Source organism: Hydra vulgaris, chromosome 03 (genome assembly GCF_038396675.1).
Source record: "Hydra vulgaris chromosome 03, alternate assembly HydraT2T_AEP".
Classification (NCBI taxonomy): domain Eukaryota; kingdom Metazoa; phylum Cnidaria; class Hydrozoa; order Anthoathecata; family Hydridae; genus Hydra; species Hydra vulgaris.
In genome coordinates, this window is record NC_088922.1 from 44,202,932 (window position 1) to 44,217,707 (window position 14,776).

The 14,776-nt window shown below is 27.8% G+C and overlaps 1 long non-coding RNA gene across 1 annotated transcript; it reads left to right on the forward strand.

The window, feature by feature from the left end:
- Window positions 1-1,796: 1,796 nt before the first annotated feature.
- On the forward strand, window positions 1,797-14,513 carry LOC101238955 (uncharacterized). Its single transcript, XR_010637244.1, has 3 exons — window positions 1,797-1,944; window positions 14,168-14,259; window positions 14,363-14,513. It is a non-coding gene; the product is annotated as an uncharacterized LOC101238955 (long non-coding RNA).
- Window positions 14,514-14,776: the final 263 nt, after the last annotated feature.

A 14,776-nucleotide genomic window follows, 5' to 3' on the forward strand; every position in this document is an offset into this window, starting at 1 on the left:
AATTTAGAGTGTATGATGCAGTGGTTTATTTTAATATTGGTCAATTTAGCCTCAGTTTTAATCTTTGAATCTTTGGCCTTGATTCTTGGAGCATATAATGTTAAAAGTTGTAAAAAATGATTATAACTGTGCTAAACAAAGTAATAGAAAAATTAATAGAAAAATAAGTGCAGTTGTGTGAATCATGATGATTGTAATACTTTTTAATGGTTTTATGAGTTTTTTATAAGTATATTTTAATTTTGTCTCAAATTTATCATATTTTAAAGTTATATATGCTAACTTATATTTATTATTATTAATTTTTTTTTTTTTTTTGGGGAGGACATGGGGTAGAAGCCCCCCTCTCTGGGACTATTTTTCAGAAAAAAGTCTTTTGTAAATTGACTATTATACTAATGGATGAAATTGACTATTATATGTAATTATATGTATTTGATCTTGATTAATACACTACAGTACAAAAAATTAAAAAAAAAGTTACTTATAAATGAAAATATGCAGACCTTTTTTTTTTTTGAGACCTTTTTAGCCCCCTCCTTAGCGAGTGACAAAATCCACCTCTGTGGTGAATTTTTTGGCACCATCACCTCATGGAATTTTAAGATCACCTATGGAACTTGAAATTTTAAACTTTAAAATAAATCTCTATCTAAGAAGTTTTTTTCTCCTTCTGCAAAAGGCTCTGGAGTTAAGATGCAAATGATGTTCATAGAAAACCTTCTGAGATCATTGTTTTAAGCAGGTACTAGAGATGTTGAGTCTTAAAAAAATGACCTTTGTTTTATATTGTGTTATAAAATTGCCAATATTGTTTGTGGTCTACACTCTCATTCATATTATCTTTGATGTAATTTAGAGATTAGCTAAGAGTTGATAAAGACATAAATTTCGCCTTTTTAGAGAAGGAGGGGAGGGGTATGACTGTAACTTGATATTCAAGTTATAGATGGTTTTTTGAGGAGTATAGTCAGGAATTTGACACATTTAAACTAGGTGATTTTTAGTTTTAAGGACTTTTTTTTTTAAACACTTGGTACTTTTCAGGGGTTCCCCCCCTTCCCCTCTTCCACCTCCTTATTTTATTCTTAGAATTGGTTATGATTGTATCCACACAATTTCAAAAGTTCATTTCTTGTCTTGTATATATTCTTAATGAGCGTAATAATGTTGTTTGAAAGTTTAGTCTATTTAGTTATTTAACTGTAGTTACAAGTTTCAAAGCTAACTTAGATTTTTTATTAATAGATAATTTCAAACAAATAAACCCCTGAAAGTCAGCTGAATGGTGTCTAGAACCATTTTTTTAAAGGGTCTTTAAGAAATCCTTATGGTCTAATCGCCAATACCGCGAGTTTTGGAAGTTTACGCCTTTTTCATTACCATTGTCGAAAATGTGCCAAAGCTGACATCAAACCTCGTTAGATAAAATTTAACTATTAGAACTTAAGTACAAGCGGAAAAAAAATGCTTCAATCAGGACAGAAAAAGCTAGTGCCTTGATTTCCTTGCAATACTAAAATTATGGTTCCTGATAAAATACATACCAACCATTGAGACCTAAAGATGGTATGCAAAATATTTTAACTTTGTACACATTAGTAACAAAAACTTTTTTATTTAACTCTTACAGAAATATTTTTATTTATGATATATAATTGATAAATATTTATGATAAAAAATAGTTAATTTCTAGCATATATATATATATATATATATATATATATATATATATATATATATATATATATATATATATATTGTTTTATTTATGATTTAAAACTATAAATTAGTACCGGATGCGATAGGAAAAAGTCGGTCAAGGACGATGTTTGAGGCCCGGCAATTTTATTTATAGTTCACGGAAAAAGGTTGAGTTTAGTCAGCACAGCGTTTTGAATAAGCCACCGATCACAGAAAGCTGTCTCTTGTGAGCGATCAAATGTAAATTTTGCATTTTCGTTATATTTACGTATAGTTTTAATATAATAATAAATCTCATTAAAATTTAAATAAAGTGTTAAGTGGGTAGGAAGAGTGAAGAGTCTCTTACGAATATTTTCTTATATTTCTTAAAAGTAATGTCTATAAATGTAGTAATGTCTATAAAAATCTCAAAGAAATAATTGAGACACTGAAAAAGAAAAGTTTATTATTTGCATTAAAAAATAATAAATAGTTTTAGCTTTACCCAAGTTAAGTTAACATTTGATAAGTTTTCAATATTTCCATTATGCTTTTTTGTTGTTGTTCTTTTTTCGTCTTAATTGTAATTGTCTTTTATCTTTTTTTGACTTTTATTTAAGGTGAATTTAAAGTGAATTTTTGTCTCTACAAAAATAAATATAACTTTTCAAGTTTAATTTTATAAAATTTGAGCATTCTAGTTGTATATTTAAAATATTATTGATTTTTTGTTTCTTTTTTGAAAACTTTTGGAAATTAAATTAATCAAGAATATTTAGGCTATTTTTAGAATATTATAAAGCTAGTTGGTTGAAATAAAAATAATCTTGAAGATATTTTAATTCCAAAATGATTAACCATAATTAAAAGATCTATGTATTAAGAGTTTGTTCTGTTACACATTTCTTTGTGTCAAATTCTTATGATTTATAGTTGAGTTAGGTTTAAAAAAAATACATTTTTTATAAAGATAAATAATTTGGACTCTACAAAAAGTATTATTTCTTTTAAGTTTAAACTTTTATTTTTTAAACCAACCAATTCTGTATATAGGTTATTAAATGATGAATTTTGATACCAAATTTATAATCTTAAGTCAAGAAGAAAAAATATGCAATTTTCAAGGTGAAAAAATATAGTGGACATCTAAACAAAGATGAACTTTAAAAAAAAATAGTGTATAACAAAAGTGGACTTTCGTGTATAATGTGTATAAACAATTTTATAATATATAGTAAATATACTATCACCTAAATTAGCATAAATGAGCTTATAATTGAATTTAGTCCATTTAATCAAACAATTTTATCATATAAATGCTTTTTTTTTATTAAACTGTGTTTAATCAACATTTTCAATAATAATAAGATAGCATTAGACATTTCACTTGAGTGAATTATATTTTCATAGTATTATTACTATGATTCATCATTCAATGCATTATTATTTAATGTTCTGTAAATAAAAACAAGCTTTGTTACTTTTACTACTCCCGTCTTGTTTCTTAACTTGGTTTAAACCACGGTTTAATCTAGCCTTGTGTATATATATATATATATATATATATATATATATATATATATATATATATATATATATATATATATATGTGCATATAGTCCTCAGAATTAGGGTCGACATTTGGTAATGCCAACTTAAAAGTGTTTAAGGTTGGCAAAAAATCACTGTCCTCGTTTCTATGTTTTATGGTAACCCCTTTGTGTTTTATTATTATATATATATATATATATATATATATATATATATATATATATATATATATATATATATATATTAGGGCAGGTCGATTTTTAACTTTTTTTTAGATTTTAGCATTGGACATGTTGAGAAAGTTGCAAACTAACGTGATAATAAGTAAAAACAAAAATTAAAGGTTTTTTTGATAGCCAATTTTTGAGGAAATAAAATTTAGTTTTACTATAAAAGCCGATATGAGGGGGTTAATAAAAAATATTTAAAAACAGCAGATAATTATAGAAGTTAATGCAACAAAAACAAGTTTCAATTTTAACTTTGTTGTTTTGCTTTTTTAAATATTTCTTATTAAAAAAACAACAACAAAAAAAACAAGCTTCAAGAAAAAAGTTTTATTTGTTGTTAAAATACAGTTTATTTAGATCACAACGTCATCATACTTTTGACAATATGAACCCTTTGAAGAAAAATTAGGTCTCTTTTGACTACTTAATTTTTTTGCAATGATATGTTTATGCCTTGCTTCTATTCCATACACTGTATGGCAAGCTTCAGATGTCATTTTCACAGCTCTCTCGACACTCTGAGTATGAGAAGGCAATACCGGTAACTCAAACTTCGTTCCATTAAGCAATGATTCTTGTAAATGCTGAGATAAAATGTGTTCAGTGAGACCTGGTTCACAAATACCTGTTTGAGAAAGGTCTACTAAATCCGACCAATGATATGCATCAGTATTTATTGCAGTGATTTTGTTTAATCTTGTTGTATGCACCGTCATATTTCTAAATGAATTAAATTTAAATTCTAAAAATAAAAATCTTTTTTTGATCTTGTTTAAGTTTTTTTTAAAAACAAAATTTAATAAATTATTTTTTTGTTATATTTTTAGACCAAGGTGTCAAATTAAAGTTCCGGCGCATTATCAGTTTTGAAATTTTACCCATCCGAAATTGCGCATTTAGTAATTTAGAACTTGATAAAAATTTTCAAGGGTTTACAATTTAATTTTTCCAAAAATGCTCAACCGGTTATTAAGACTCTTTCCATTTGTCACCTTAGAGTAAAACATTAAATTCCTAATGAACTACTTTATTTTAATAATATTATGTTTACCTGATACTTAAAATTTTTCTGGTCGCAGCTTCTCTGACTTTATATTCATCTGATTTCATCATGGAGTACAATAGATTTTCAGGCAGCAAAGCAAAAGCATTGTGTTGCAAGTTTTTTAATGTGATAGTTTTGATTTCCTCAGACTGTTCTTTGATTCTTTTAATCATATTGAAAATGTATAACTGCTGATTGTGAAACTTATTATCCAATTTTATTTCAAAGCAGCTAACTGCATACACTTGCACAATAAATTTTATAATTTGTTGAAGCTTATCTTGCATTTCTGGTAGATATATGCCTCTTGTCCAAATACACAATAATCGAATTGCCAAAGTTAACCATCTTGAATGATTTAATGGTCCAATTTTCCACTTTGCATATTTATGATCAACATTTTCCTTTGAAACTCCAAGAATATATTCTAGAAGAAGTCTTTGATCACAACTCAAATCTTTTAATGTCTTTTCATGAAAATGTATGTTATCTAGATGGCCACTAATTTTTATGAAGTCAACTTGAGGGAGATCTTGATAGTTATTTTCACAAAGTTTTCCAATTGGACCACTAAAAAGATTAGGGCTTTTGGTGCCTCCATCAAGATGCTTAAAAATAGCTCGAAAGGGAAGTTCATTTTGGTGAAGTGATCAGCCAATAAAGTGCAATTTGCTATTAATTTTTTTTTCTACAGCTGTTACAAGCCCACTTTTCCAACCAGTGTTAGTAGCAGTATTATCAAGGAGGATAGCTTTTAGAGAATGAGCAATCTTAAATTCATTTAAGACACTAGCAACTTCATCTCCTAACAAAAGTCCTGTAGCACCTTTAATTGGAATGACTCTGTGAGTAAGATATGATCCAATTTCAGACCCAGACTCTACTGTAAAAGTTAAATGGTGCTCTGACTGTTTATCTTTTCTTAAATTAATTTTTCCGTTTGGATACTTAACTTCTCTGTAAAATAAAGTGTCTTTGTCAACTTTTCCATCAACTCCAATACATATTATGCTATAAATATCTTCCATATGCTTATCTTGACTTATACTTTTTACTCTAGTTTTCTCTCTATCAATTTTTGATTTATCAATAAATACTGTATCTAAATTAAGATTTGGCCAAAGTAGGCCCACAGCCTGCAAATCTAAGAGGAAAGCATTAGCAAAGCTAGCCGCAATACTTGATGAAACATCAGCCCTTATTAATTCCAAAGCATATCTTGATGGTTTAAACAAATTGTAAGCCCCAGATATATTTCTAATTGGTTTGTAACAACGTTCATTGTCAAAGTTAACAGGAGTCTATAAAAAACATTCAAGCAAAAAAAGATGAAAATATTAAAGGTACATAACAATAAAAAAAGTACATTATATGACAACATATACCTTTAATACTTCACTTATTTCATTACTGTAACTTTTCAAGTGTTCATCATCATTCATTACTGCTGCATCCAACCTTTCCATGTTGTTATCAAATGATGTATACGTATTGCTTTTTTGTTGAGAAACTTCATTTAAAACCTGCTTCTGACATTTCTTATTTCTAGCAGAAACTTTGTTTGTCTTATTAACACTTTTACGATCAATGGATCCAAGTTGAAACAACCCCTTAGGACCTATTTTTGCTCTCTGATCTTTCAAATACATTCTATCTTCTAATGGAACCTAAAAAAACAACGATGAATCTTTTAAAATAAAAACACAATTTATATCATTTATTCATTGGTCAATTTATGATAAGTGCAAAATTTGGTCATTTTGAGATAAGTATGCAGTTTTGTTATATTTTGTCAAGCAACAAATCAAATTTTCAAACACATCTCTTGCAAAATGTCATATTAGCACTTATCATATATATATATATATATATATATATATATATATATATATATATATATATATATATATATATATATATATATATATATATATATATATATATATATATATGTGTGTGTGTGTGACTTTAATATTAAAATGATCTCAACCTTTCTGTCAAGAGGACATGTGCAAACTATATGTTGTGTTTGACAATTGTCTTCCAAGCACTTTACAAATTTATCATTACAAGAACGAACAGGTAGATTACATTTGCAAGCTGAAATATCAAAAAGAGTGTCTAAACTCTTCTCAAGGTTATTACACTTCACTTTAGAAAGAGATTTTTGGTTAATTTGTTTTGCTTTCATAAAGCATAGTTTATTTATTAACTTTACCACATAATAATTATCATATAGTGGTAACTTTGGATTCACAGTGTGCCATATTTTTATCACATTAATTGCTATAATTTTTGCAATGTCATAATCTTTTAAGTCTTGGTTGATGTCTTTAAGGAAATAGCTGTATTGAATAATCTGGCGAATGGTTGGTGGCTCTGCTTCATTTAAAGGTGAAGGCTGACCACCAAATTTTTTAGCAAAACTGCCACGTGTTAAAACAACTTTATGGTTTTTAGGCATTTCATTAAAACATATTATTGTAAATAACATATGTTAAAGCAAATATAACGACTTTAAAAACAATTATCAATCTAAAAGTTTGTTTATTTATTTTTGAACGAGCGCAAAAATTTCCGCTAATTTTTAAAAGTAACTTTAGGAGAAAGTTTCATAGAAATATATTAAAATTATAAATTTTTTTTATTAAATCATTATTTCCTATATTAATTATAAAAAAAGTAGTTATTTTTATAAAAAAATGTTTTATTTTTAAAACATTATAACTATTTCATTATTAATCTCAAGCATTTGTATTTTGAAATGATTAAAGATATTTTCTCTCAACACTTATAAAAATTTACATTCAAACTTGAATCATATCAATAATATTCACCAAAAATATTCAAATGCTCCAAAAACTATTAAAATTTGTTGAAAAAGCTTTTATAAATGATAATAATATATTACTAGGCATCTTTCTCAACTAGTCCAAAACTTCAGTTCCAAAATCGACCTGCCCTAATATATATATATATATTAAGACGCTTCTAGGTCGACATTGCCAAATGCCGACCCTAATTCCGAGGGCTTTTATATATATATATATATATATATATATATATATATATATATATATATATATATATATATATATATATATATATGTATCACATTGTCCTGTTACCGCATTTAAAACCACATTTTAAAACAAATGGGCAATGTCAAATAAATAACATACTTAAATTTAATACATGTATCCCAATGCTTTTAAATAGGTGCATTCAGATTAAGTATTTATTCAAAAGATATAGTTCTATTTGTAAACATAACCTTTACTTTTCTGCTGTAAATTTAAAGTTGTTTAAAAAATATTAATTTTGTTTAAATTGATATTTTTAAAAAAAAATTCCAGGATATATATATATATATATATATATATATTTATATATTTTTTAACCAAGTAGATTTTTTTAAAGATATTTATGCAAAGATCTATTCTATTTAATAATTTTAAAATTAGTTGAATTTTCTAAGTCCTGCAATGTACAGTTTTTCTAGTTTTATACAATTTTTGATTAGCTTGTATTTAATTTTTGTAAAAACTCTGTATACCATTTCACACAGGCTTGAACTGTAATTTATATGTTAACTAAAAGCAAATATCTTGTGCAGTCTTGTGGTCCATTTAAAGTTGAGAAAAATATCAAGCTATAAAATCAATAAATAGTTCTGTAGAATTTCGATACAACCAGGAATAAAGCACTATAAAACTGAAACTTTGTACAAGTCAACATTAATATATGATAAGTCGCCAAAAAAAGCCCCGTCATTTGGAGCACAAAAAGGTGCTCTTTTGAACCTAACTTAAAAAGGTAATAATTTTTATGATAAATTTTTTTTTTTTAATGTTCTTTTCATATATTGTTGGAAAGATAATTTAATGCTGATTCATATTATTATAAGAACTATGGGTTAAAAACAATTTGTTTAGAGAATACTATTTATTATTTATTGTCTATGAAACAAATTATAAAAAACACAGAAAGTAATAAGATTCTTCAGTAATAATTGTTTTTATTATTTTTTTAGTATGTACTTTTGATAAAAAAAATCATGTTATGAGATAAAATTTAAGATGTCATCTATAAAGTACGTACGCCAAAAATAGTCCCCACCCTTCTTAAAAAGTATGTTTGTTTTTCAAATACCCCCTAACTTTTTTATTTTTTAATAAAAAAGTTTATTGAAAAAAAAAGAAGGTGGAGTAGGTACCTTAGATACTTTATACGACCCCAAAGACCATTGTTTGCGGCACAGGATTTCAATTTAAAAAATGTTTTCAAATATATATACAAATATTAATTTTAATAAAGTTAAATTCCATATAAACAATGTGGTGCTTGGCCGAGAGGTTAATGATATAAGCTTCGATGGCGGAGACCGGAGTTTGATTCCCGGTCAAATCATATTGTACTTTTTTGTTTTAATGACGATCAAATAAAAATAAACTATACTTAAAGCGAATGTTTTTTTCAGACACCCCTCTTTAGTAAGTCCGTAAAAAATAAGTCTAACATAGATAATATTGAAAACAAATCCTAAAACCCAGTGCTCTTTTGCTAATTTAAAGAGCTTTTTAATTTAGCAAAACCTAGCAGTAAAATTTGAAAGATTTTTAGACCCTAATGACACATTTTTTTTAGGGGGCCTCCGACCCATTAGCCACGGCACTGCTAAAAACTGTTTTTTGTCGACTCAAAAAATAGGTTGCCTGAAATACGTCTTACTCAGGGCCAGTATATAAGGGGTGGCATGTGTGCATGGGCACCCGCAGGATTTTTTGTTGTTCCAGATAGGACACTTCCACACATTGTGCAAACTCCAAACTAAAGTTTGTTATTACCTATGCCAAATAAGGAGGCCAAATTTACACTCCCCTCATTTTGGGGGGTCAGAAAATTTGCATGGTCATTCAAATAACTTTTGTTATTTACAAAATTTTTCTACGAAAATCTGTTGATAAATTTAAATTTAGTTTTAGATAGTAAAGTTGAAAATTTTACTACATTAGTGCCTTCACGTTTGGGCAGGGGGGAAGAGAAAGCAATTTAGGGCTTTTTTTTGTTCCCAGATTTCCACCATCCCAATTTTTTGCAAGGCCTCCTCATTTGGCATAGGTATAAACATACTTAAGTTTGGAGTTTGCACAATGTGTGAATGTGTGCTATTTGGAAACACAAAAAATCCTGCGGGTGCCCGTGTATGTGTGTGCATAGAGGAAAACTGTACCCTCTACTCCCTATACCATACATCTTTTTATGTTGGTAAACTAGGATCTTTAGTCAGAGTTTTAACTTTTCTATTGATTAGCTGGTTAGTTGTGATAAATTAGAAAATCGATGTACGTACTTTTAAATTGAACTCTACTTTGTTTTGTTGGGATAATAAAAAGCGCTCATGACCAAACAGCAGTGTATTATCATCATGCACATTGATCAGATAAGAATTGTTTCCTTCTTGTCTTTTACCATGCTTATTTGATTTAGTTAAAAAAGTTTCATCCATCAAACAAGACACTACACCATAATTGCGTTTGGTGTATGTTAAGTACAACTCGCAAATATCGTCAAAATTTAATCCTTTTACCCATCTTACTCAATTTACCAAAACTCCCCCATTTATTACAAATCTGATAAATTTTGCTTATATTTCATCTACTTTGCATTGAGCCTCTTTAGGTAAAAGTAATTTCTGCAGTGATGACTTTTCTGGTTTCCTCATCAATTCGTTTTTAAATAACGCAAGAGGTGTGGTAGTCAACTCATAACTAAAATAGTGTTCAAGATTGTCATCTCTTAGAGCAATTGCAGCAAGTCTTGTGGACAGAATGGTTGGGTTAATATGTATAGAGCTGCCTTCCTTCAGTTTTATTACATTGTGCAATGCATCCAGTGGTTTTATTTGGTCTTGACATCTGATTTTACCTTCAGTGATAACTAAGTTGTCTAACTTGTTATGGATTATCAATCCAATTTTCTAAGATTTTTCACAATTTATATCATTATTTCCAATGGGACAAAACCTGTTGATAGAGAATGCAAGTTTGAGTCTTGATATATAAAAGGATTTTGTCTCCTTAACCATTTTACAAATTTTTTCTAAAAAATCCCTTGCACTTGTGAACAATACAAAAATCTTGCTAACCCCATTTCTTTGTGTTGTTCACTTGTTTCTATATCACATCCTGTTAGAGTTGTCATGGCTTTGTGTATAGCCGCACTGGAGTTTAAACAAAGCACCCAAAGAGTTCTGACACTTTCTGTTAGTTGACGTCCTCGAGTTAAGCCACCTCTACTTTTTACAGAAGGCATTAGTGTTTGTTCTATTACCAAATCAGACCAAAGCCCCGCCCAATAATGACTGGTTCTTTTTACAGCATGTGATCCATTATAAAAGCAGTCACAAACCAAAAACTTTTGAGCCATCAGTGTTTCATTTCTTGAACATAAATTCTGGTGCTCTTGACATAGTTTATGTGCCCAGTTGCAGCAAATAAATTTAGCATAAGCTTTGTTGTATGTAAGTGAAGAGACCAATTTGATGTTCTCTCTGCAATAATGAAGTTTTTTGTGATTGTAATATATTCCATATATTTAAGCCAGAGTTCTGCAGTTTTAGATAGTGATTTCAGAGATTTGATGAAACTGTATATTTTACTTGAAACAGTGATAAATTATTCTGTTTCTACTAACTCTTCAAATTCGTCTTCAGTCGTTAGCAAGTACTTTTCATTGCTTTTTCAAAAACAGGTTAAAACAAGGAAAGATTAATCTCTCCATCATTAACAAGGATATCCAGCAGTATAATTTTAAGGGCACTTTCTTCTAAAATATGCGCTCGAAGCAACCTTGCAATAGCTTTTCCAGACTTCATGTGTATAATACTATTTTCTACATATATCTCATTAAACAACTCCTCCAAACCAGATCCTACCATAAGCTTACCAATGCTTTCAATGTAACTCATTATGGTATGAAAAAGTTGGTCAAAAGTTACGCAAGGTGTTGGTATGTTTAATTTTTCAGCCTGATTTATAACAAAACGACGGGTGAAGTAAATGCATATTTCATCAGAAGGATTGAGATCAATTATTGGAAGGGACAAAACTAATGATTTTTGCTGACAAATCTTTGTATCAGTTACTAGTTGCATAAAACCTGACCAGCTTGGCCGCAAGTTCTCAGTGGAACTGAAGAACCAGCCACCTTGCCATAACAAGTCAAAATTTAATTCTTTGGGAAGTGTAATTGGCCATTTTTCTGTAAGGTTTAAATTTAGTCATCTGAAAGCTAATGTTACTAGATTATGAATAAGGTAATATCTTAACACCACGATACATAACTAAATTAGATGTTTTCAACGTTTTATAGAGCTTTTTTGGCATCCAGATACCGAGCTAACCGATATGATACCCATCCCATGAAATGTGCCCTCTCCAGATAGTGACAGTATTCTGGTCTACATTATCAGCAACCCACTGAACAACAGATGGTAGCCTTTTTTTTAGATTAACTGTGTCATTTGCTTCAATAGCAGATTGTTTGGAGTGAAAGGTTTCATCCCGATGTGATAAAGAATCCATATTTTGAAAGATGATCAACTAGCCTTGAAGCTTATACGATACATTGTCCAATACTTATTTGTTTTAGTTTGGATGGAATTAGCAGTTAAAGAAATGTCATAAAGCTACTCGGAATCCATGTTTTTGGATCATCTTTGCAATTAACTATATCATCTGTGCAATTAACTATATCATTATCAAAATTTGTAAAGTTGTTACTTCAATAACAGGGCTTCTTTTATGTCATCATTTTTTTTTCAGTTAAAAGAGTTCCCAAGAATAAAAGATGATACCAAAGTATGTAACAATTTAGATTGTTTTGTGTGTGTGTGTGTGTGTGTGTGTGTGTGTGTGTGTGTGTGTGTGTGTGTGTGTGTGTGTGTGTGTGTGTGCAGAGTTCTATGATCTACTAATGTTCTTCTGCAGCTATGATGAACTAGAACTTTACCTATCGGTTTCTGATTTTTCATAGAATTGAAGTACACAGTAAAATCTTTTATTTCCTTTATTTGCTGAATTTTTTTAATCCCTTTAACTTGACAATGACATGTGACTCTTTACTGAGTGTTTCGTCAATAATAAACGGTTCTTTGCATATTGAACACTTTTCTTCTATGGTAATTTGAGCCATCTAAAAATAAATCAATATATTTGTATCTACAAAAATGCAGAATACCAACTATATGGCTTTGGAGTAATCGTTATCAAAAGGAACATATAACCATAATGATCATGTAAACTAAAACCATGTTTATAACTATTGTAATAGTAGATTAATAAATGTACCATTAAAGATTTAAACTTAATTCAATACTAAAAATAAAGTTTTTACTATGAGTAAAAGAAATTCAAAATAAGTAAAAGAAATTACTAAATAATGTTTTTTACTGTTTCTTTAAAAAGTTAGGCATACACCTTAAATAAACATAAAATACTAAAACATCATATAACTTTTAACTATTATTTAAAATTGTTTAATAAATTGTTTAAGAAAGATATAAACCTTTACAACATGCATGACTAACTTAGCTTGTAATGTCACATGTTTTAATGCCCATGGGTGCTGTAAAATTTATTGAATCTATAAAACGCTGTGCTAAAGTAACAAATATATCTTTAAGTGTATCTAAAGTAACAAGTATATCTTAATTTTTTATTTTCAACCCTATAGTTCTTATACAAATATGAATCAGTATTAAATTATCTTTCCAACGATATATGAAAAGTATATTTTTGAAAGAAAAAAAATTTTGACCATAAAAATTATTACTCTTTTTTAATTAGGCCTAAAAGTACACCTTCCAATGCTCCAATTGATGGGGTTTTTTTTTTTTGGTGAAGTATCTTATGTTTATGTGTACTTGTGCAAAGTTTTAGCTTTATAGTATTTTATTCTAGGTTGGGGTGATTTTTTTAGTTAATCCAGCGAACTAAGAGAACTGTAAAACAAAAAAAGGCTTTTAAAAATATCATGTAAATAAATTAAAAATTAGTACTTAGCTGTATTTTATATACTATATATTAATAAGGAAAAACTTTAAATTAATACAGATAGTAATTAAAAAAATAGAAAATTATTTAAAGGATATTTTTAACCATATATTAAAAAAAAAAACATTTAACCATATATTAAAAAAAAAAACATTTTTGTCTCTTAAATTCTTGGGATTTCTTAAAAATTAAATATTTCAGTATAAACGTTGAAAAAGTTCTGAAAACTTGGAATTGCTTTATAATTTAAACAATATGTAAAACAAAACTTTTTTAAAATATCTAGAATTTGAAGACCTTTTCCTGTTAAATTTTCTGTAAGATTTTAACAAATTTTTCTGTACTCTTACAGAAAAATTTGTTAAAATTTATCGGGAAAAGGTCTTCAAATTTTAGATATTTAAAAATAGTCAAAGGTTTTGGATGTCAAGATTCTTGCTAAAATCATAATTGAAAATAGTTACATATTTATAATTTTATTTTTGTTTAGAAAATAATTGATATATACTTTATTTACTACAATTTTTAATACGTTTTTCACTGTTTCAGTTATAATACTATATTTGTATTTGCTATAATTGTGATGTTATGTTTTGTAGAAAAAATGGTCGAACATTTAACACCAGAACAATTAGCTCGAACTGGATGGAAATTGTATTTCAATACTGACACTATTAAAGGACGAAGAAATGTAAGTTTTGATTATTTTTAAAATGTTTAGATTATTTTTAAAATGTGTTCTTGTTGATAGATTGTTGATTATATATTATAATAATTAATTTTTTTTTTCTTAGTTAGTTATTGCGAACTTAGGCTTGTACTTCAGTGGATTTCTTCTATATAAACTTCTTAAAAAAAAGGAAACACCAAAAATATCTAATCACTAATGTGTAAACAAAAAGTGTAAAGACATGAAATTGAAATAAAGATATTTTATGGTTAAAATTATTTTTGTTGTAGTAATCCGGTGTTCTATAATTGTTTTATAGTTAATCTATAGTAATACAGTGTTTTGTAGTTGCTCTATAGTCGTTAAGTGCTTGCTTCGTAAGAGGTACAGAGACTGTTCTATGTCGTGCCTTGATAGCACAGTGCTAATCTTCAATTGTTAATTTTTTTCTTATCTAAGGTAATGCAAAAATTAAAGAATATAAAAGATATTTATAAACGAAGTGAAATAAAAACTAATATAAAGAGCAAAATTGAGG